Source organism: Pezoporus flaviventris, unplaced genomic scaffold (genome assembly GCF_033815535.1).
Source record: "Pezoporus flaviventris isolate CSIRO_AGI_PZ_B2104156 unplaced genomic scaffold, CSIRO_AGI_Pfla_v1 ptg000007l, whole genome shotgun sequence".
Classification (NCBI taxonomy): Eukaryota; Metazoa; Chordata; class Aves; order Psittaciformes; family Psittacidae; genus Pezoporus; species Pezoporus flaviventris.
This window is the reverse complement of record NW_026892555.1, coordinates 82,850,922-82,875,213: the sequence shown is the minus strand read 5'-3', so window position 1 is coordinate 82,875,213 and position 24,292 is coordinate 82,850,922. Positions and strand designations below refer to the sequence as shown.

General features: G+C 41.8%; 1 protein-coding gene across 2 annotated transcripts in view; it reads right to left on the bottom strand.

Moving 5' to 3' along the window:
- Positions 1-23,819, bottom strand: part of LOC133267189 (cadherin-6) — a 101,656-nt gene extending 77,837 nt beyond the window's left edge. For both annotated transcript variants that reach the window (XM_061449277.1, XM_061449278.1), the window contains exon 1: positions 23,606-23,819. The gene's annotated coding sequence lies outside the window, so the exon portion shown is untranslated. The remainder of the gene's footprint in view (positions 1-23,605) is intronic.
- Positions 23,820-24,292: the final 473 nt, after the last annotated feature.

The following is a 24,292-nucleotide window of genomic DNA, read 5'->3' as shown; positions in this document are numbered from 1 at the left end:
GGTCGACTTGTGCAAACTTACTGGACAGGAAGTACAAGGAAGCCTGACCCAGTGGCGGCCGCAGCCCCCGACCCCCGCTCCCCTCCCGCTCCCGGTCCCGGTCCCGTTCCCGGTCCCGTTCCCATTCCCGGTCCCGGCCGCCACGAGGGGGAGCTCCAGGCTTTACAGAGTGCCGCCGGCCCAGGACTAAAGTTGTCCGCAGATTCGGTCCACTGACACTTGAAAAAAAATGAACTCGGTGTTTTGATGGGATGTGTAGCTCGGCAAATAGCTTAAGGGTAGAAGGGAAAGGACTGGTAATCTTCAAAGAATAACAAACCCAAACCTAAGCATCTCCTTCACTGGTACTCATTGTAAAACACAAATGGCTAATCCTTTCACTGTTTCCTAGTAAGGTATTGAACTGCGGGGGGGGGGGGGGGGGGTGCAGGGCTGTTAAGCATTTTAAACAGCTCAGCTCGAAGCACAGACATTACCACATTACCATGAAGTGAGATATTTACAGGAGCTTAATACAGTTTAAGATCATTATTTTCTCTGCCAAAGACACTAAGGCCAAATAACTATTTCCAATTAAGTAGCCTAAAACAAAACAACAAGCAGCAAGAAATAGTGACAGATATGACTGGACTGTGGAGTGAAAAGAGACTGACCATGAATGTGAGGAAAATAATTTTCTGATAGTAAAAATTAAAACTACTATAGAATGAAAAGGCAACAATTGGATAAGAGAATGAGAAGGGAAAATCATACTCAGAACTGAAATTAGCAAATACTGTTCTCTTCAAATCTTATCCGTTGAATGCAAAGCCTTTTGTTTGTCTAGATATATGTCATATTCCATCGCACAATTCTGCTACACAACGCGTAGTGGAATGCATCCCTCTCCACTGCATCCATCTGCCAAATTCCAACCTTCAGTCAGTTTTCTGTGAGATTTCTATACAGAACAAAGTTAAACATATACAGTGAGAGAAACATATTCAATTTTGTCTTTGAAAGACCCCAAAAATGTCTAATCAGGATGTCACCAGGCTGTGACTATATGTGTTCTATTGCTTTGGATTTTTTAAATTTATTTTTATCATGTTTAATGTTTTTGGCATCTGAACAGATGACACTGGAGTTGACAGTTTGTATCTCATTGTCTGAATGGGGGAGAGAGTTAAAATTTCCCTGAAAAGGATGAGGTAATGTTTACAGATTCATAACTGGGCTGTTGCTTGTGGTGGTGTTTGTTCTTCAAGGTTGGGTTAACAGTCTAACTGCCATGGTGACTCTCTGGAAACGTAGGAATGCAGAACAGCACTTCAGTAACTGAGTAAGACAGAAACCTTGTGTTACGGGCTACTTCATAGGGAGTTGAAAACTTAAGAAGAAATCCTGCAATCCCAGAGGCTGCATTTATTTTCACATTGATGATTTATGATGACAATTTTCTCACACTTGGTAATGACACCTCAGGTAAACTGTCTTGCTCACCACACAGAGCTTGGCCACAATGGGGAGGAAAAGTGCACTGCAGAGTCACAGGTAGAACCTGACAAAAATCTTAAGACCCTCTGATACTTTTGGGTGTTAAAAAGCAAGCTCAGAATGGCTTTCCAAATGACAAATGTTTTCCTGTGAGCCCAGGACGAATATATACATCAGCAGTTATTTTTCAACTGTCATTTCTTACACTTCAGCCGACTGAGTTATGTGCACTGGGACAGTACCTTAAAGAGACCTAAAAAGGTGGGGGTATAAGCTACATTGTAAAGATCTTCCTTAAGATCACTGCATGTAATTATTAGATCTTCCTTACACATCTGAATAATAAACAAGTGGCCACACACATAAGTGCTTAAGTCTATCTGTGTCTCTAAAAACATATCTGTGCATAAGTATTTTCATGATTAGGCTCATCTGCTCTGACCTGTGACCACAAGAGCACACTTTTCATTTTAGCTTAAATTAATTTTATATATATATTTATTTTTTTTTTTTTTTGTACTTGTAACTGTCCTTTATCCAACAGGCTGATAGCTTTGTCTTGCTATTACAAAAATAAGCACTCACTTTAATTGCAATTTAGTGTGAAAAATTTAACCAACTCCAGCAATGAAAGAGATTTGCATCGACCTCACACTCACATTTCACAGCACTGGGAAGCTCTCTCTCACAGGCTCCTGTTCTGGTCCGAAACTGGGATAAAGCACTGCACAGCGCTTGCTGCCTGCCATCCTATTTCCTACAGAGACACGCTCTTTCTCTGCGGCACTTGTAAGGCATGCCTACAGGGCTGAGCAGCCGAGTGCAATGCAGAGAGAGAGCCCCCAGCCCTCGCAGGCACTGGCAGCAGTCCCGCGGTTCCAGCACTGCACTGCATCTTGCCTCATCCATCCTGCTGACGGGCAGAGTTACCAGCCCGGACGCAGCACAGAACTGGTACAGCTCAGCTGTTGTTGTGGGATCTCTGCCTGGCACTGGATTAAACTCTTGCATGGGTACCAGTGGGGTCTGGGACCTGCAGCACAGCACTGAACCCTTCCATAAGGTTGTTCTTATCACTTTGGTATCAAAATCAACTGCAACACTATCAAAAACACTGCCTGGGAGAGACATCTGCTATTTAAATGCGTTATAGCGCATGAAAGAAACTGAAACATAAAACCCAAACACTTCCATTTTTCCTAATATAATCAGTAGTTTTAAGCAGTTTATCTGCTTATTAATAGGAAGGTTTTAAAACATTTTGCTGGAGCTGACATTCTTTAATTATAACATTCACACTGCTGAATATGCAGTCACACCAGCAGAAGCTCCATTGTGAGAGAACGCACAGATTCAATCTGTTTCTTTCTCTGAATTTTTCTGACTTGGTTGTATTTTTCCATTCATCATTATTTTTTTGTTTGCTTCTCACATTTCTTCTTAAATGTCTGGTTTTCTTCCTTTTACTCTGTCATTCCACTTGAAACACCAGGATTAGCATGCAGATGTTTTTTTTTTGATCAGAGATTTATTTTTTTTTTAATAATTCCCATTTTCCACAGTCCTTTGGGTAGCTGGGGATATTTTGTTTGGTTTTGACTCTGTCTCACTGTTTTTTTTCCCTGTTAAATCTGTTTTCCTAGTCTAAGTAACCTTCTGTTACTATTAACCTTCTCTTTGCTATTTTTCTTAAAACAACATTTTAGAAAATTAACTATTTCTTATAGTTAAATAGATCATGGTCCATATTAGCGATGCCAATAATCTAATATTTTTCATATTTTGCTAGCCATATAAGCTTAGGTCAAAGAGATACTGTTTTAGGAAGGTTTTAGGAAAAGGAAAAGGAAGAGGTAGGTTTTTATTATGTCTGTTATCTATTGTAAAATTGTGCTGTAATACCTTTAAAAATTGCTTTTAGATTTCAGCTAAGTTACAGGACTTAACGCAGAGTAGGTGGATGACAAAAATAATCATAATCCTTGTCAATAAGAAAGGATCAACTTTCATTCATTTATTTATTTATTTAAAAAGAATAATGACCTCTTTAAATGAGCACCAGTTGTGATTTTGGCTATGATGTCATATTCAGGCTAACTTTCACAGGAGTTGAATTACGCTCAATTGTTACAATGCTGAGAGGAGAAAAAGATGTTCAGCAGCTTAGCCCAGGGAAACTGACATCAAATGCCACTTCAGTAATGACAAGCAGAAAGAATCCAACCCAGCTGGTTGCCATCCATGAAACTGGCAACATCCACCTTCATTAAATCTATATTATAAACACTGAAGTGATTCAGAAATGCCTTCTCTCTCACATTAGAACAGGTATTCAATGGATTTTACAGGGCTAGTATTTCCATATAAATTTTTAACATCAAGAAACTAAAGTTGGATGGGGGTGGATGTTATTCCGTAACCCTGAACACTGCCCATAACTACTGCCACCATTACCCTTCAGAGGCTGTATATTTTTTTAAGAACTTCCATGCCTGAAGGACCTGCAGAGAGGGAAGCTCGCCTATACACCATTCGTTACAGGGAAAAGCAGAACTGCCTTCAGTGATGGGTGCTGGGCAAGCTCAGAAATACCATGAACTTCAGTTGTTAGGGATCTTAGCCAAGTCAGAAAAACGGCCTGCTCATTTCCAAAGTTCATTTAATGCCTAAAACTTGGTTGGTTAATAGTTCTCCTTCAGCCAGAATGAGGCCATTGTCCCCTGGTGGGCAATGGCAATTGCATGACCATGTCCTGGCACCCCCAAGGAGCAGCTCCGGGGCAGCTCCTGGAGAGAGGTCAGTTCCGCAGAGAGAAAACACAACTCACACAATTTAGTTGCCTTTTAGAAAGCATCTGCCACCACCTCTTCCTTGCAGCATACTTAATTCCTGAAAAGGATTATTGGCTGAAATTAAAGAACAAGACATCATTGATATGTCAATTATTCCTTGAAAGTTTTTCTACAAAGAAGTAAATGCAAAAATCCATGAATGATGTTTTTCCCTTTTCTTTGTTGCTAAATACCTCATGAAAATGGGATATATATTTTTTTTAAACAAGCTATCTTTTTTTAAAACAAACTGCCTTTTCTCCCACAAGATAAAGAAGATTAAGTATTACATGTAACTATAATCAGGTTAGTATTACAAACCTGTTTTTTCCCTGCAATCCTATTTCTTTTTGCTAAAGTAATTATTTTTTTGTGACCTCACATACTTTAAGGAGAAAGCACAAGATGGTTCTGCTCCAGCAGTACAAGCAGAGCAGTAAAGAGGGGAGTTTTCTCTTTTGCTCTGCAGTATGTAGCTGAAAATACTTTGGTGGTTAGTCAGCTTTCTTTAAACCTGTGGCAGTTAAAAAGCATTTTCCCAACCCTTCTTCTGCATCCTATCATGAATAGACAAAGGCAGAATTTCCGGTAGCCCTGCAGCCTCTTTGCACTGATGCAGATGAAACAGAGGCAGCAGAGGCGGGGCATAAACCTCTCCTGAAAGAGAAGTAGGTGTTTGTGTGGAAGTCTAGATGTGTGCGATGAGGAACCTGGGTGCATGAGGTTACAGCAGATGAAACAGAGGCAGCAGAGGCGAGGTATAAACCTCTCCTGAAAGAGAAGTGTTTGTGTGGAAGTCTAGATGTGTGCTATGAGGAACCTGGGTGCATGAGGTTACAGCAGGATTAACCTAAAACTGCCTCCTTGCATCTTGTTATCTAGTGATTTCTTATCCCAGCACAGCAGTTTATTACAGTAAGGACACAATTTAGCATCTCTTTGAACATGCCATTATTACTGAACATATAGTAATTAGTTCCTGCTTGTGAAGCAGGTGGACGTGAAGGAACATGTAAGTGTTAAGTGTTACATTCATTATTATTCACCTTTACTTGATACTTTTCCATTTTATTTAACCGCCTGTGACCAAGGCACCTTCCTGTCCTTGGCCAAACTGTATACGGGTGAGCCAGTGAGACTACAGGAACAGAGAGGTGCAGTCCTGAAATCTGTTTTGTACCAGAAAGTCGAGGGGCAATTTTGCTGGCATATGTACTAACCTATTGGTTAGTAAGTAATGAATAAATTATTGCAATTAAATTAACTGTATTGCCAACCTCAAGGCTCCAAATAAATCCTAAATTGAACTGACTTAAAAATAACTTAAGATTGGTTTTGTTTTGTGGTTTGTTTTTTTTTTACCTTGGTAGATTTCAGGTTTTCAAGGCTTTCTTAACATGCAAAAGCTAGCAATTCCACTTTTTTTAGTGATAATTAAAATCCCTGTATAATAACATCTTAACCTTAACAAGCCAGAACTTTAAGGAATATGAATGCTAAGAGTGAAGAAGAAATGACATGCAGTGGATTTTGACATTAAATAAACATCACAAAAAAAATAAGCTATAAGGCCCTAATTCATTGCAACTAGTCATACAAACTGAGAATAATTTCATTAAAATCAACAGGCAAAAACTCAGCCTCCCAAATTTCTAAAAATCCATTGAAAATTTTGCCAAAATCTCCTGTGGAGTGGGAAGACCAATAATCCAATCTAAATAAGAGCAAATCTAGGTCCTGTCATTTGACCAGACAGCTTAAATGACAGAAAACAGGGTCATATCCTCAGCTGTTATAAATTTCATTTGGTTTTACTTTTCTTTTCCCTTGGAAGAACATTGATTTGCCTGTCTGATGAACTGAAACGTAAGGCTGAGCTTTAGGTCTAACATAGATTTAAGTGGAAGAAAATAAGTGTTTGCACGGGATGAACAGCTACATACATTTTAGATGCATATATGTCCATTTGTGTAAGGGCAAAATCTGTTCTATTTACGAATGCATGCCATATGGCCTGGCTTTGCGGGCTTGTGCTTCTGTTAAGGTGCATGCCTACAAACGTTATGAGTACTCAGAGAATCTTCAAACCCCAGTGTCCAGGTGTGCAAACTCCTAGTCAAGTGAGTCAGCACTGCCCTCCTGAACAATTTTTCTATTCTAAATTTGCAAATTGTCTACTCTGGGGTACAAAGATGTTAAAAGGAAGTGATAAAAAGCATTTTGTAAGAATTTCAATCTCAGTTGAGTAAGGATTATTCATGAAAGGAAGGGCACTGACAAACCTCGAGTTACCCATTTCCTTTTTAAAAACTCATCTCTAATGGCTGGTTGCAAAACTGTGAGTGTCTTTTGTCCCCCCGGCCCTAATCCCCCTATCATAGGAGATACTGCAAGTTTTAAGATTAAAGCTAAGGCCATGGAACAGATAATGGATAAACATCAGCAGAGTTTATTCAGCCCATATCATCAAGCAGCCTAGATCTTATTTAGCAGTGCTGGCCTCCATGCCACTTCTGCTACTGGTTCAAAAGCCAGTGCCACTGAAGTTCTGGGCAGATCACGCTATTAATACAACCCTCTACTACTTCATTTTTCTGTATGGAAGGGAATGGAAATACTAGTTTTGCCTACACAGTCCTCTGAAGAGCCATTAGGTCTTCCGCCTAATGGTACTTTTGACGGCTGCCATCTGTTCTAGCTGGGGTTTGAGTAAAGGCATTGAAGATAGAGGGCTTTCAAAAACCTGTTTTCTTGGCAGTCCCCTGAGGAATACCAGCTATGTTGGTATCAGCACACTGAAAAATGTGCGATACCAACCAGCAAGACAGGTACTCTCAATGTCAGAGCAATAGTTTATCAAAACAGAAACGCATGCGAGGGTGAGCTGGTAAGTGAAAATGAAAAATTTCTCTTCTGAGGACTTTTAAACACTCTTACTGAACTATCTTGTCCAAATAGAGTTAGTTAAGAGCTTTTGGAGAGTGTTCTGTTCTGTTGCCAGATATTCCTCCCCCAGAGGCATTAACCGATCCACTGTATTTTGGGGAAAAGATAAATGCCAAGAGTCTCTCTTCCTTCTTGAAATAAAAAGAATTTTAGAAATCAAATATAATCATATTCTTAATAAATTATCACAATTTTACATTTCTTTCCTTGGCAGTTCCATGTATTTTTCCAGTGCCAGTGGCCTGAATAATAACGGTATAGAATGAACCAGGTTGTCACACACTACTCGTCTTGAGCAGCAGTCAGTTTAAAATGCTCACTCCTCTGTCCAAAAGAGCTGGGTTTGTTATTTTAACCTTTCACATTGGGGTTGGGTTTTTTTGTTTTTTGTTTGTTTTTTTATTTTTCTGATAGAGAAAAAATTCCACAGACAACCAAAATACCCTTTCTGGTGTGAGAAGCAACCTCCTTTTCCCTCTTTGCTTATGGCTTTTAAAGAGATCATTTCTACAGAAACTAGGGCTCTGCTTCCTGTCTTTGACGCAGTGTCCCGTGCTTCTGACTTTGCATGGAAAGGGTTAGAGCTGAGAAAGCAAAGCTGAATATTTATATTACAAGGTTTGTGAGTTGTGCCTAGAGCCAAGCAGCTAGAACTGCAGAAGGCTTGCAGTGTGTAGGTATACACCCCTTTCTGCACGGTGGATAACCAGAAGGCTGCCTCTGTGAAAAAGTACTCCCTCTCTTTGGCATCTTCTCAGTCAGGCACAAACAACGCATAGCCCAAATGCTCCAAAGCATCCTCTGTTGTAGCAGAGACCTGTTCATCAGCTGGTAAAGGCGATGACAGTTCCTTAAAGTTACTGGAGTTACACATGGATTTACTCCAATTAAGAACTTGGCCCAGATTCTTTATTCCCCCCCCCCCTTTTTTTTTTTTCCGCTTCTTAATGCATTAGCAGATGGCAAATATTCACTGAACACAGTGAAACTACTGGGTTTTGAGGGCAATGGTTGCTTGCAATGCTAATTTGGGACTTTCTGTTTATGCAAGTTAAACTGAAGGGACACATTTCAGAGCTGGGTTGAAGCAGCAGAGACTCAACCCACAAAGTGCAGAGCTGAGTATCAGTAACCGTTTAAAGCTGGGGTGTGGGGATGCAGGGCTAGGTGTCTGCTTGTTCTGAAGAGATTCAGAAAATAAGGCAGGAGCAGATGTTAAGAGATCACAACTTCATGCATGTGCTTCATTCAGTCATGTCAAGATGAGGTCACTTGCACAATGTGGATCTCAGTTCAGGCTCCAAACACCTTCATCTTGTGAAGGTATTTGGCTTTACAGTTTGGACTCAGGCCAGCTGACACTACTGCAAGCTGATATCCACATGTTCTCCTGGAAGTGACCTCCACAAGAAAATTTTAGTGCATTGGTGTGTTGTGGAATTCAACCAGTAATAAGCATCCAAAAGCAGAGGTTTAGAGATGTGTACAAACCAGGTGTTGACAGATGTTTTTCATCTAGCAGCTCTTTTGACACATACCCCATGTATCTGCAAATTTTGGAGTGCTTTTGAAGACTCATGTGGAACAAAGCCAACACTTCCCACAAAATATAACCTTGCTGCACAAAGCAATCCAGGATCACCATAAAATACCTCCTAACCAAGGCTGAACAGGTTATACATGACAAGGCACTAGTTAGTGCCTAGGTCAGACTATGCAGTCACAGAAAAGGAATAAAATGAAAAAAAAAAACAAAACCAGAGGACATTTTCTTGGCAAGAGTCCTACCCACAAATACAGTGGAAAGATGTGTGACAATGTGCGAAGAATTTACCCTGAAGACCACTGAAGGCACATGTTATGGTAACCACTGACCTCCAGCAGATCCCAGTGACTGTTTTAGACTTCATTTCTCCTACTCTCTTTAAAGAAGTGTGATATCCTTATGCTAGGCCTGATACCATGTTGTGTTGTTCCTCCACATAAAATATTCTGGTGCATTATGATCATGATGATCAGATCTACTTTTTAAAAAAAAAAAATTCTGATTAATTTAAGAGAACCAAGAAGGCATTGTGAGTGAAAATCACATTGGCCCCACCTGAAAAGTCTGTACACACACACAGAAGACTTTAAAATTATTCCAGTGGTTACAGGATGAATCATAACATAGTAGGCATTCAGCTATTTTTTTTTAATAAGTGTGCTTTAACTGGGCAAAAGCATAGCTGACATGTTTAACTTATACACCTATTACAGGGTAAAACTCACTTAACCGCTCTGTCCTAATATGATTTCCTGCAAAGTTAGCTTCATTTTGGTCAAATAATCCCACAGCCAAGACTGACTTCTCTGAACATATTTGCCAGCTGGGACTGTATTAGGTTAGAGCACCACTTCACACAATTAGGACCTGTGGGCACTAACATTATACAAATAAATAATAATATGTTGCTAGAGAATAGTTTTTATAAATAATTCACACAGGTTAAGTATGAACTATTTGCTCACACTGTTGTTTGCTGTGTCACTGGCCACAGAAGTCCCATCATATCGCTCCTCCTCTCTGGCTACACGGCTAAAGAATTTTTAACAGGAGAATGAGGAGATAGTGGGGGGAGCTGACTGCTTTCAGTTCCTGGGCCTATCCACTATTGATAATTTATTCATGCATTTTCTTCTGCTTGCTTGGTCCAGTTTTTCAGGTCGTGTTTATCATTGGAGGTCCCTGGAAGTCAATGGAATAATATTCATTTGTCCTTTGACTGGAATGTGACTGGATAAAATTTCAGTCGAAACCCAAGAATAAAATAGAAACCTCGCGTGTTGTTAATTCGGAATCTAAGGGCCTTATTTATTGCAGGTAGTGCTCAGCCCCTGATTCAGCACAATCTTTTGAACATTTGCTTAAATCCTACTGACAATAATGACCCACAAGCATATGCCAAACACAACTGCCACAAGAAAATATTCTGACTGCAATTCTCTGAGTCCCTCTAACAGCAGATCCTTGAAATATGAATGCAGCCCTACAACTAAAATTCGCTTTATCACACCCAGAAAAGCCAGGAAAATGAGAAATTTTCCTTTGAATGTGTTAATGCTCTTTTTTGCTTTGAAGAACCAGCACTTTTCAGATTATGGCTCTAGTATTTTAAACCATAAAGCCCTCGAGTCCAAGACAAAAACTAAGCTATTGATTAAAAGTCATGGAGACGTTGAGAGTTCAAATAAAGCAATGAAGATGCTTAAATATCAGCATTTCTTCTGAGCCTTTTAGTTTCTTAGTGACTAGAGAAGCTCAAGACAAAAATAATGTCTCTCTTGCCGTAAGCCAGTGGAGCTCATAGACCCTGGCCAACAATCTTTTCCCTCACCTCCACAGGCTATGACCACCACATCCACATCCAACCCCTGGTGAAATGAGTTAAATCCACTGAAGGGCATCAGAAATTGAAATACAGAGGGGAAAAGAAAAAAAGAAAATATGGCATACAATTTTCTGAAACAGCTGAACTTGCAGAAGACAAAGTCAAGGGGAAGCATTAGGTCAATTTGAAAATAGATAACAGAGCACACTATTGTTATTACATTCTATTTCAATAATAATAATAATAATAATAAAGCTGTGGCAAAAGTGGAATAAATTCCAACCTGTTCCACCAAGCCTCAAGTTTTTTGGTCTGATTTCATTCTCAGGAGACTGAGCTAAATCTGGCCAACAGGTTTACTGGTAGCTGCTTCCCACCCTCTTTCCACCTGGTAGCATGCTCCTTCCTGGGCTGCCCCTGTTACTGCAAAAAGCAACAGTTCTTGCTCCCTTGCTTCCCAGAACATGACACGCTTGTGAGGTGGGCTGATGCCAACCTCATGAAGTTTAACCATGCCAAGTGCAAGGTCCTACACCTGGGTCGGAACAATTCCAGGCACATCTACAGGTTGGGCAGAGAACAGATTCAGAGCAGCCCTGCGGAGAAGGACTTGGGGGTATTGGTTGATGAGAAAATAAACATGAGCAGGCAGTGTGTGCTCACAGCCCAGAAAGCCAACGGTATCCTGTGCTGCATCAAAAGGAGCATGACCAGCAGGTCGAAGGAGGTGATCCTGCCCCTCTACTCTGCTCTCATGAGACCTCACCTGGAGTATTGTGTGCAGTTCTGGTGTCCTCAACATAAAAAGGACATGGAACTGTTGGAACAAGTCCAGAGGTGGGTCACGAGGATGATCAGGGGACTGGAGCACCTCCTGTATGAAGACAGGCTGAGAAAGTTGGGGCTGTTCAGCCTGGAGAAGAGAAGGCTGCGTGGAGACCTCCTAGCAGCCTTCCAGTATCTGAAGGGACCTATAGGGATGCTGGGGAGGGACTCCTCATTAGGGACTGTAGTGACAGGACAAGGGGTAACGGGTTCAGACTTAAACAGGGGAAGTTTAGATTGGATGTAAGGAGGAAATTCTTTCCTGTTAGGGTGGTGAGGCACTGGAATAGGTTGCCAAGGGAGGCTGTGAATGCTCCATCCCTGGCAGTGTTCAAGACCAGGTTGGACAGAGCCTTGGGTGATACGGTTTAGTGTGAGGTGTCCCTGCCCATGACAGGGGGGTTGGAACTAGGTGATCTTAATGTCCTTTCCAACCCTAACTATTCTATGATTCTATGATTCTAACATAGAAGCAGAACCACCCCCTGCCTCCTCTCGTAGGAGAGGCTGCCCAGCAGTAACCTAATAAGCAGGGCTGGGAGGCATTTAGGAAAACATTGCCGAGATAGAGATGGGACTAATCACACAAAGTAAATGTCAGAAAGGAAAATTCCTTTCTAGGAAGGTACATCAGGCAAACCTTAGTGATGTACATCTGGATTTCATTCTCTAAAGTAATGTTAGCTAGACAACATTCAGCTCCTGGTCATGCAGACCTCAGCCTGGCTCTGCCAAGTGCTGATCACCCTCCATCCCAAGGGACTTTGGGGACAGAGAAAAGCAACTGAGCCCAGCAAGAGACAAAAGCCGTCATTTTGCAGGATCAAGGCTATAACATAACGCAAGAGGCCTGTTTTCCCTCTGACACGTGTGAGGGGATGGGTTACTAAAAGATCAGTACAACAAACTGGTACCTTCAATGTTCACACATGCAGTATTTTGGAGGCAGCAATACTAATAATAAAAACAGTAAATAATGGAAATATAAACCTGAGCATGGTTTCTCTTAGATGCAAATTAAGATTTAAATATAAAAATTATAGGCTTCTGCTAATCCTTCTTAGGAAGTCATAAATTGTTAATCAGACCTTAGGCGGTGTTGTTTAATACCAACTTTAATAAAATAGCTGCCTGAAGCAGAAAGACAGTTGGGATCCTGACTCTAAAACTTTCGTAGTCTTATCCACATTTTTGTAGCCTGAGGCTTTTACACTACTATTGATACCAGCTCCTTTGAAATATGCTCATTTTTTAGGCTGCTAAATTATTAAATACCTTATTAGTAGAAATATTAGATGGAAGAAAAGTCATCTCTGTATGATGGAAAATGGATTGGAAGAGGAAGGGAAAGTTGAGGGAATATTTACATACAAGATACAGCTCTGTTGTTGATATGCAGAGGTAATCTATAATCCATAATTCATTTAAGAAATGAACCCATCAAATTACATCACAATGCAGGACAAATTGCTACTGTTGAGCTATCCTACAATAAATTACATAGAAACATTCCTTTTTTTCCATTACATAGAAAAAAAACTTGTTTGAGGCTAAAAAAGCAATGTCGCTACAAGGTTATTTTCCCTGTTGTTCCACAGGATTTGTCTATCACACAAAATGTCTCACATTTTCATCATATGCTTTGATGGGGGTATCAAAATTTCCCTTGTATAGGATAACCACAAAGTCTGCAAAACTAAAACTGCTTTGAAAAATTGCAAGAAAAGTGGAAAGGGAGAAGAAGAAGAAATGTTTCTTCCCTATTATTCCTTAGTAATATTTGTCAGTCAGGTAAGCAGATCTTTACACTGAAAGAGTAAGAATTCATTTCCTCAAGTGCAATACATTTTCACTGTCTGTCCATAGCAGCTTGTTAGCATGCTAATTGTTTAGTTTAAAATGCAACACAGAGCACAGTTACTACTTTGAAGTGCTTATGATGTCATGGATATTAGCGTATTTTTCTTAATTACACAACAGAACAATCTTTCCCCACTTCAAACTACAATTTCTGTTGCTCTGATTGGTTTCTGTAACTACCCAGAATAATCATTTTGCCACACAGAAGCAGATAAGAAAAAAAAAGGTAAACAATTTTAAAACCCATTTTAATTTAATAACAAATTGGGAGCTGTACTTTGTGTTAAATTAGCACTACGAGCCTCATATCAATTCAAGGCAAGGTTCCTTGTTTGTTACTGCTTAATTAATCAGTCCTGTTTCCATCTAACTGAAAAGTTTTCTCTCTCTGCCCTATCATCTCTAATATCTCATTTCAGGCAGCACATCAAGTTAATCTTGCTTGCTTTAGCAACTTATTTCTAATGGCTCAGCTCAGTTATTTACAATAACTCATCCTGTCCCAGCTTGCAGCTGAATCCTGCTTGGTCTCATTGCTCTGCTGTGCAGAGTCAATGGTAAATCAGCAAGCGCAGAACGAGCACATGCAGCCCGGGACACTTCATGTGAAGAGAAAAACCAAATTCCAACAGCAGACTAACGTCTGTTGAGCTTCTGGCTTGCTGGCATCTTTTGTCTTCCCAGAGGCAACATGGTGCTTAGGGAGATGGTGGTGGACTTGGCAGTCTTAGTTAACAATTGAACTTTATGCTCTTAAACATCTCTTCCAACCTAAACAACTCTGTCATTCTATAACATTCACAGAGCTGTGCAAAGGATCATTGTCTTACAGGACAACAGATGAGCATGAAACAGTTCAAGGGAAGAAGAGAACTGTATAAGGGAAGGAGAACATAGAAAGTTGGGTGGTGCCTGAAAACTTGTCCTCATTACTCCTTCTACAGCACATCCCATAAATAAAGTTGGGATAACCACGAGTCCTGCATTGTCATCAGTAGTGTATATGAAAAAATATCAAACCTTCCACCATGTCATCTTTGAAGGAAGTGAAGAAAGGACCTTGAGGCACCAGCTAGCTGAGTACCTCCTCCTTGTACTTGCCCCACCATTCCCAGAGCTGCAACCCACTGCTGCTGCCATAATCCAGTACCTTCTATCATCATGGTAGCCAAACACATTTAATCTGGGATTTAACAAAAGACCTCTGGTCTCTGATGTTTCAGATTGCATCAACCTGGCCCCAGTCAAACACTTACTGATGCTGTGGTTGCTGGTAACCATCTAGCCTATGTGCTTGCCGCTGCCAAGTTCAGCCTCCAGAAAGAAGTAGGTTTTCTGGCTGCCTCCCGGGTCTGGAATGTCTGCCCACATCAGGATGCCTGTCGCTAATCCCCCTGCACCCTCCTAGCAGCAGCACTGCTCCAGCAGCTCTGTCCTCTGGTGACCCCACAGCCTTTGAGATGTAACAGATACAAGCTCAGGTCAGGGCTCGAAACTAAATCTGCACCTGAGATGCCTGCATCATATGAAGGCTAGTTTTAGTATCAGCTTGACCAAACATAAATACCTGTTTTTTTTTCCTGAGTAACCTGAGCATTTGCTTTTGCTCATCCACGATTTGGGGTATTGTTGCAACAGGAAGCAAGGATGTGCTGTGAGTTTTAGTCTCCTAGATTTGCAGCAATCGGCTTCTGACCTCACATTTACCAGCCTGGTTGTAATTACAACCTGTTGCTAAGGAAAACTCTGTCATACCTTAAAGTAACTGTGATATCAAGTAGCTTTGAGATATCTGACAAAAGAATTACAGTAGATTGATGAAAAGTTGCTTCAGAAACCCTGCAAAAGACACCCTAACGTGTTACATTATGATAATACATTTCATTTAATAACAATATAAATTCTGTGCTGAGAAAAGAGGGAGCTGGTTTTTGTGCTGCTTTGTATTTTTATGGTTTTGTTGGGTTTCAATCTGTTGGGTTTTTGGGATGTTTTTTTTGGTTTGGTTTGGGCTTTTTTTTTTTTTTTTTTCCAAGAGGAACAGAAATCCTTTCTACAAATCAGAGCACACACTTCTGTTTCTGGTGGGAAACACTGCTCTGAAGAGCACCAAATTTCAAAGCTGCTTGAGATTAGATTGTCTGCAGAATTGTGCTGATGGTTGTAAACATTAATAAATAAGATACACGAGGCCAGCTTTTTTTCTCAGATGTTTATGTACTTCTCACTTTTAAGTACATATGACCTGAAGATACAGGCACCAGAAGGAAGAATCTGAGATAAGAATTGGCTTTTAAGATGTAATGCACGGCGACACTTGCACAAAGGAAAGATCCTCCTGTTATGTTCCAGCAGACCCAGCCAGCCAGCAAGTGACAATCTCGGTCCAGTCCTATACATCCCTGCTGCAACTGCTCCCAGCTGCTGATGGGAGCAGAAGGACAGCAGAGAATCCCTCTCAACACTGCAGAAACAAGCCAGGGCTATGTTGCTGAAGGGGCTTCAGTGGGAAATTATGATCATTCCTTACATAGTTTTTTTTTCCATCCCCACAATTCCTTACACAGATTTGTTTAGTTGTGGGGTTTATTTTGTTTTGCTTTTTTCCCATCCCCACTTTTCCTAGTCTACTATTTAGTGAGACTATACACATTTTTGGAGGACACAATTTGGTCATCATGGAAATAATTGCTAAGTTACATACACTTCCTTACAAGTTCCTGACATCTTGATATAGAAAGGCACTTAAGTATTCAACCAGTCTTGTGGACTTGAGTGCAGTTTATTGGTACGTTTAAATGCAAACTGCTCTGGGACCAGGTATGATATAGCAGAGAGAGAGAAGAACTGCTTTGTTTATAGCGGAAACAACTCGGTAATTATCAGGAGTGAGAAGTGAAAAACCTTAGCAGGGCATTCATATTATTTAGACTTAAATGGAGTTTAGATGAAATACAGAGTTTTATAAAACTGGTTGGCACAGCATGAATTGCTTAAAGGGATATGGCTGGTGGACTTTAAACTTGCTTCTGCATCTTTTTCCCTTTCAGAAGTGACAGCTAAATTGAGCACCAATTTCACAAAAAGAATTTGCTCCCTGAAAGGGATTCTAACTCTATATATTCCTGCTCTGTGATCTGCCAGAGCACTCTTTGCACTGTGAAAATGAGGAAATAGGCTCTCTTGAATTCTTGTAGTGGTCGATCAGTTTGCGAGGCCAGCTCCATAAGGAGAGGGGCATACTAAGTGGCACTCACCTCAGAACCTGCTACTGTTTGGATCTAACCCTGCCATATGATTTATAAATTTTGTTTTGTCTTTTTTGTGATTATTTTTCTACCTCTCCTCTATTTATTTATACCCATGACAAGGGTATTGGTGTACCCCAGGTCCTTATTCAAGTAACTTCCTTTTGATTCACATTCATATCTATGCACTAGGAATACTACCCCTTAGAAGTTTACAAAGCAGGGGTGCTTTGAAATGAATTCATACAGCCATGGACATGAACAATGAGAGTGTGGTTTGACCTCTGCTGCCCCAAAGCATAGGCAGCAGCATGCAGAAAAGGCAGCCTTTAATGAGATCGGTTTTATCCCCTTCTCTCCCACAGGCATAAGTAGGTGGGAATGGGTAAGGCAGGAAATGGTGAAGAAATAACTGTGGCCAGTGCAACTGGGCCAATGCAGAGAGGAAGGTCATCGCCACCTTGCTTGGGAACAGCTCAGATTACTTTCTCCTGGGAATAAGATTTTCACTCTTGTCCCAGACGGCTCTCAGCTACCCAGCCTCCTACTTCCCCTCCACACAGAACAAGGCTGAGCAAACAAGAAAAAAACCATCCAGAAAATCCTTTGGGGAGAAAGTGCCAAAGTAGCTGCAAGGAGTCCTTGAGAAAAATAATTGGCTTTCTTTTGGATGAAAAAAGAGGCCCAAATCTGATTTTTTTCCCCCCTTCCATTCTTTGATCAGCTCCAACAACTCAAGTGAGCAGCAGAGAGTCAGGAGGATTGACTGCAAGCTGTACTTGCTGTAAGATCCTGGTTTAGCATCCCTGCTGTGCTATGGCCTCCTCTGTGACCTTGGGCAAGTCGCTCACCTCTGTTGTGATTCTCTTCCCTCTGCTGTAAAACAAGGCCAGTTACACAGGACAGTCTCGCAGGGGGGCCCTGTGATGAAGATGTAATTTCTAGACATACTTGAGCAGTTTTTAGTGAAGGCCCTACGTTGATCAACTACACTTTGTCCCTTACTTGAAGCAAGACTCCTAAACATCCATAGAGCATTCCACAATGATAGTGTTATTTTTTCTAGAAGGATACTTACTATAAGCTATTTCGTTTGCTTTATGTCTAGGAAGATGGTATTGTCAAATCATGATTGCCAGGCTAATGACCCCCTAAAGTTACACCAGGCATTCAAAGAGAATCAATTCAGCAAGGAAACAGATTTCACCTCAATGCTTAGGGCAAAACTAAAAAGAACTGTGCTTTTAATTATTTTTGTTAATTGATTGGAACTGGGAGGGATGAGAGGGAGGACACAGAGATGGCTTTTTAAGTGACAGGGTTTTCTCTCAGGTGAGAATGTCAGCACAGAAGTTGGCTTCCATGCATGGTGTCAGCACCCCAGTTGGGACCCCCAGCCACAACTGGCTCTCCTACTACCCCACCACCTGACAGCCAAGACAGGTCTGAATACCCATGACCTTCAAGAATGCAACACGGAGTTATCAAAAGCAAGTGCTTTCTTTGAGTTTGATCTTACCCTTCACACCAAAGCAGAGCTACATGCTAATGATTGTGTTGATTAAGCAGCCTTTGTGCTTATAAAAGCTATTAACTGACAACTGAAATGCAGCAGTTTGGGAGTAGGCGGCTCTGCCTTATACCCAGGCAAGCACGCATCTGCAATACCTGGGGAAACTCGATTAGTGTTTAATTTCTGTGCTAATTCTCAATTCCTGCTGACCCTTCCCCTAAGTCCTCCTGCTCTGGCTCTGAGATTGGATGCAGAAGTGGGAATGCTGGAAAGATACACTAGTTATTATCTCACAGGCAGCTGTAAACATTACAGCAAGATAATGGAATTAGTTCAGCTAAGAGGAATTAAGGTATCCAGATAGTACTGGGCTGATCTCATTCATAAAGTGCTCTCTTCTGTGCATTGCGGTGTGTCACTAGGGAAGAGCTGAGGGGTTACAATGGGTATTTATGTTGCAGATCAAATTTAATAGTCACATTCTGGCCAGAACTAAGCACTTTCTGACTATATATAAGTACATATGTATAGCCTGACAAGACAGGCTAATTAATCCATAAAATATTTGCCCACAACACCAGAATAAAGCCATTATAGAACAGGTTACTTAAAACATAGCAAGTTTGGCACTGTTCCTGAATGCAACCAGATGGAAATGTACACGCTTTTTTGTCTGTGTACTTGGCAAAGAGGAGAATACGGAGATGGTGTCTTGTGGCTGGGTGTGAGGAAAGATAATGCAGTATCAGTGTAATCTTGGATGTTTCAGCACAGTGCTACCAAGTGCGCTGGCACTGTCACAGTTAAGCACTTTTCCACTTAAAGCTTCTTTTTGGAGGTCCAACATCAGAACTCATGAAGGACACCATGCCAGATGTGCCTTTTCCCTCCTGGCAGGGCTCCCAGGCTTCCCTCACCAGAAAGACGCAGTTTCCCTTCCCCATCTGTATTGTTCCTCCCTGCTCCTAAGGGGGTTGCAGCTGCAGGAAAAACTGTCTTTTCTGGCTTGTTTTGAAAAAGTAAAATACTTGAGAAGTGGGCAGCTCCATGAGACTGGATGTACCAACCGGCAACATTAATTCACACCACTCAAATCAGTCCTAAATTACAGTTATCCTACTTTTTTTCTGGGAATGTTTGTGTTAACAAACAAAAGCATAATAGAAATATTCACAGGATTTGTTTGGTCCTTCCAGTGCCAAGTGCACAATTGACAAAATAAAGTGGAAGAAAATGCTGGCCACCAGCAACACTTGGAGTAGGTACAGGAGGTGGTCATGGGTGCAAGGCCAGGTAACACTGCCTGAAATAGAGAGGGGAAGCCACTAATGGGTGATCAGGATGAGGACACACAGCAGTGCCCTGGAAAAGCTTAGGAACCCAAGGCTGGATGGACTCCCAACAGATATCGGCCAGTCACTGGGGAAGGATGAGAAAGGAGCTTTTAGGCTGATATTTACAGCAAGAAAAACTCAAATGGAAGTGAAGTAATCAAACTCAAACTTTAAAAATGCTTTTATCCAGCACTTTCTCCACCTCGTTCCACTGCAGCATCACTCACAATGCAAACCAGAAAGGATGACTTTTTCTGCTGATGTTTTGCATTAACTATGCATTCTTTGAAGGTGTTTTTAAAACTCAGACAGGGACTAATAATCTACCCTGTACCTTTTGTTAAGCAATAAAGACAGATAATCTCTATGTTTAATCACACTGAACATTCCATCTACAACTTTGCTGTCCCCATCTCAAATGAAAGAAGGCGGGATGTCATAACACCTTTCTCCTCACCGAGTTAGTTTCTCCAGACCTCTTGAAAGGGCTGCCATGACTAAGCAAGCAGCATGAGCGAACCAGCTGCTACTGGTTTTTTATCTCAACCAGAACACATTTAAACTTGAGAATATTGTTTATACTGCAAGTTGAATCATGCATAGAGTCAGCAGAAGAGACTGGGTTTGGCATAACACAGGGACTGTTAACTTCACGTGCAGAATGAGGGACTCACTTCAAAGGTTTATATTGAAAAGGTCCTGAATTTGGCCCCACATGGCAGTCATGATAATCACAACTAAGTCTATCAGACCTTGTTTCTGAGAGTTATGAAGCCAAGTAATAATTCAGATAAAAAGAAAAGAAAAAAGAAGCAAGCCCTAAATGATGCAAAGCCTTTTAAGAAATAAGAACAGTTACTGTGGCTAACTGGTCTTTGAGAGGTTAATGAAGAAGCCTCCCTACCACCTAGCTTCCAAGGAACAGTCCTTCCATGGCATTTCCAGCACGCTTATGGTAATCAAAAGGTACTGAAAACCAATTCTACGTTATTCTGGTATAATTGCAGCAGAGCCACTAGAGGAATTGCAACCATTATGCAAGATGAGGCACCATCACAGTGGGAACTGCTGTTTCCAATGGTTTCTACCCACTTGTTTTTATAGATTCCAGCTACCTTTCATTTTAGTAATTAGCCACCATTTCCAAGGAGATCCATAAGCAATTTCCTGACCGTCTTGGGCCATAATGCTACAAGATTGCACTGGAAAGGGAACATAGTTTGAAAGAAGTCAACAAAATGCAGACAGCACGCTAAAAAGTTCAGGTAAGCAGGAAACAGAGCCCGCCATTTCATTCAACAACAGATAAACGTTGATGCCCCCTAGATCTGCTTGACCATTACACAGGACACAGACATCTGCTGGAAAAACCAATAGCAATTCCTTCCAAGCCATGAAATACTGCAGGAGTTTATTAATGAGCAGCAGATTGGTGTGCTGAAATCTTCAGTCAAAGCAAAAATGATGTAAAAGACCTTAGGGAATAGTGGATGGGAGGGAGGATCCTTCCCCAAGGAACCCAGTGTAGCCTTTGAGTAGAGGACTGCTTGCAGAGAGAAGGTGCTCTGGCAGGGTATCAGCTGGTGAGAGCACAGGCACACTCATAACTTCTATCAAGTTTGCATTAGTTTCAAGATCTTCAGCAGAAAGGAAGAGAAAAAAAAAACAAACACAACCCCACAACATTTTTTAACGTGTGTGTTTTGCTTTCAAGGAAGTCTCTCAGCTAAATATTATTGAAACAGCAGATGGCAAAATGCAAACTTTATGAAAGGGAAGGCTGGCTTGAACGGCAGGTTCCCGTTTGCATGTGCAAGGGAGGGAGGGAAGGAAGATGCTGAAATTAAGATGCATATTTCTAGTTGAACAACTTGGTTAGAAAATGATGACCATGTCTGTAAGTGTAATTTTTGGAGTACTGGCATGGAGATGTGCAAGAACTGTGAACTGGTGTGAAAACTAAAATACCTAGTGGGACTAATAAGTCCCTATGGGGACCCCAGCTCCTTAGATGGCTGCAAAGGATAATTGCAGAGAACTACAACAGGACTGAATCAATGCCATTTTCCCTGGGAAAAAAAAAAAAAAAAAGGTATTGCTGCCTCTGATTACGCTATTCTGAACAGCCTGGCTGCTTTCCCTCTCCCTCACCCATCTCAAAAGTCAACTACAAGCCACTAGAAGTATGTCCAGAAAGATTATGGTTCAGCTGAAAGCCAGAAGCATGTGAGAGTATATATTTACTGGTGCTGTGTCAGATAATATCTGAGAGAAGAGGAAAAAAGGGATTCAGCCCTGCAGTCTCTATTAGCATGTCTGGGCTGTTTAAAGGAGCTATCCAATTGTGTCATTGCTGACAGGCCTTTAAAACTGTATATATCCATGATAAAGGAATCTACTTAGTCTTGATCAGAAGCCTCCAAGCCCTACCCGACTCTCCTGTGACATGCAAACTTACTGCCTTTAAACAGGAATTTGAAAAAAAAAGAAATTAATAGGGATGCACCATTACCCATAGCATTATATTGCCCAGGAACAGATGTTAAACAATTTTATGGAATGCTTTAAGTAATATGCAAGCACTTCTGTGCAGAACTAACTCCATAATAGAGATCTAAGTCCAGCAAATACATGAGATAAGTCTTTATCTTGATTTGGAGAGTTATGTCTGTTTTGATTGAAAACATAGAGGTCTGTATGTTCAAGCAGTTTTATTCCCTTGGAATTATATTTTTTCCAGGGTGCTATTATCATTAAGGTCTTATGATCAAAGGGAATAAAAATAACCTTGCTCGATTGTAGTGTTCCCCTTGTGCATATGTTCATGAACATAGCTCATGAAGTACACATGTAGGATGCATGTACCATCCTCACAGATTCCTGAATAGACAAGAAGCAACTGTACTCTCTATTCCAGCTGTGCTAGAAGAACAGTAAATTTGGAGAAAGGACCAACCTTACACTCTGTAAGTAATTTTTGCTAGACAATCTCCCATGCAGTGCTGATAGAACTTTAAAATCCATCACCGTTCACAAGTACAAGGGAAAAGGTGTCTTATCATCTCGATGGGTGCAAAAGTAGCAGCTCTGCCATCGTGCTTCGGAGTAATTTCAGTCATTAAACTTCTTGATCCTTGAATGTCATCAGGAGTTACTTAGGTGACCATTCACTTGCACTTAGGAAGCACTGCATTTAACTCTCTGTAAAATATGGATTTTATTGCAGCAGTGACAAGACTTCTTTCCACAGTCACTGACCTCCACTGCTATTGTTTATCTCTCAAGTGAATCTTTTGCATAAGAATAAATGTATATAGTATACACACTGTGTATTGGTTTCCCTATGTGTGCATGTAGGTGTTGTACACATGTGAATACATAAATCGTTCGATCTATCTGACACACAATGTTATCAGCTCCTTAGAAACATTCACAACATAACCAAATTCAGCACTTTCTTTCTGCAATTATCTAACTTCTCTCCTGTAAAATGCTTGTACGCCTACCCCCTATCTTTCACCACCTCCATCACTCCCCAACCCGTTCTTTTATCAAATCAAAGATTTCACATTTGTCAGATCCTGTAACGTCCCCAGATCTATCCCCTCTGCCCCCTTCTTTCCTCTGCGGGAGCGCCTAATTTCAATTGTGCTCTGCATTCAGCTCTGCACTCTGCCTCGGATTTTGCTCATGATCCGGAGGGTTTTGCCTTGTATCCATTTCACAGCAAGTAGGCAGTGTCAAGAAACCGAGACTATTATTATTTTCTAGTTATCCATCAAGCTTCTCCTGTTGTATTAATATTAGCATTAGCATTAGTATTGGTATTCCCTTCCAAACGCACACGACCCTCCTCCTGCTCCCATCACCTCCCCTTGACCGAAGCGTCTTGCCGGCGATAACAGTTCCCAGGAAAACGCCACATCCCTCCGCCTGACTTTAAATGACAGCGAGCGCAGTCGCCGCACACCCCTGAGCCGCCGGGCACTGCGAGGAGCCCCGGGGGGGAACACCCCGGAGCGGCAGTGGGGTGCAGAGCCCTCCACAAGACAGCTGCCAACTTTCCCATCCTCCCCCCCGTTAATTAGCATTCCCAATGAGCACGGCAAAAAGAATTAAAAAAAAAAAAGGAAGAGGGAGGGGGGAGGTATCCGACAGTTGAAAGTTGCTCCTGAAGAAGTGCAAAGCCGCATCTCCTTACCGGCAAGCACGGACGGCGGGGCCGAGCCTCGCCCGGGTCGGCAGCGCGGCGGCTGCGGTGGCTCCCTGGCCCCTTCTCCTCGGTGCTCGCTCAGGCTCCCCGCCTCTCACTGGGGCTCCTTCTCGGCCAGCAGCACTTTTTAACTCCAGCATGCAGGCAGCCCGAGCAGAGGGGGCTCTCTATCTGATTGGTTTCCATTCAGTGCTCCTGATTAATAAAAAAAAAAAAAAAAAAAAAAAAAAAAAGGAGGGGGGGGAGGGAAAGAGAGGAGGAAAAAAAAAAAAACAACCCAAACTCCTCCTTCTCTGCCTGCCTCCCTGGCAGGCGCGCACACACTCTCATACACACACTCTCATACACACACTCACACGCACTGCCGGCGCCGGCGCTGCGGATGCCGGAGCGTGGAAGCTGCCGCACTGGGGACGGGGAGGCGCGGAGCGAGCGCGGGCGCGGACCCGGCTACTCCGTGCACACAGGAATTTGCAAGTGAATGAGGTGGGAGGGCAGAGGGGGAGGGCTGTGCTAGGGAGCCCCCCTTCCCCCCGAGAGCCGCTTCGTGCTGGAGGTGGAGAGCAGCCAGCTTCCTCCTAATCGTTGGGTAGTGACAGTAAGAGCAGAACAAAATCGGGGGCGGAAGGGAGAGGGGGGTTGGGGGGGGGGGGGGGTTAAAGAAGAGGGAGAGGC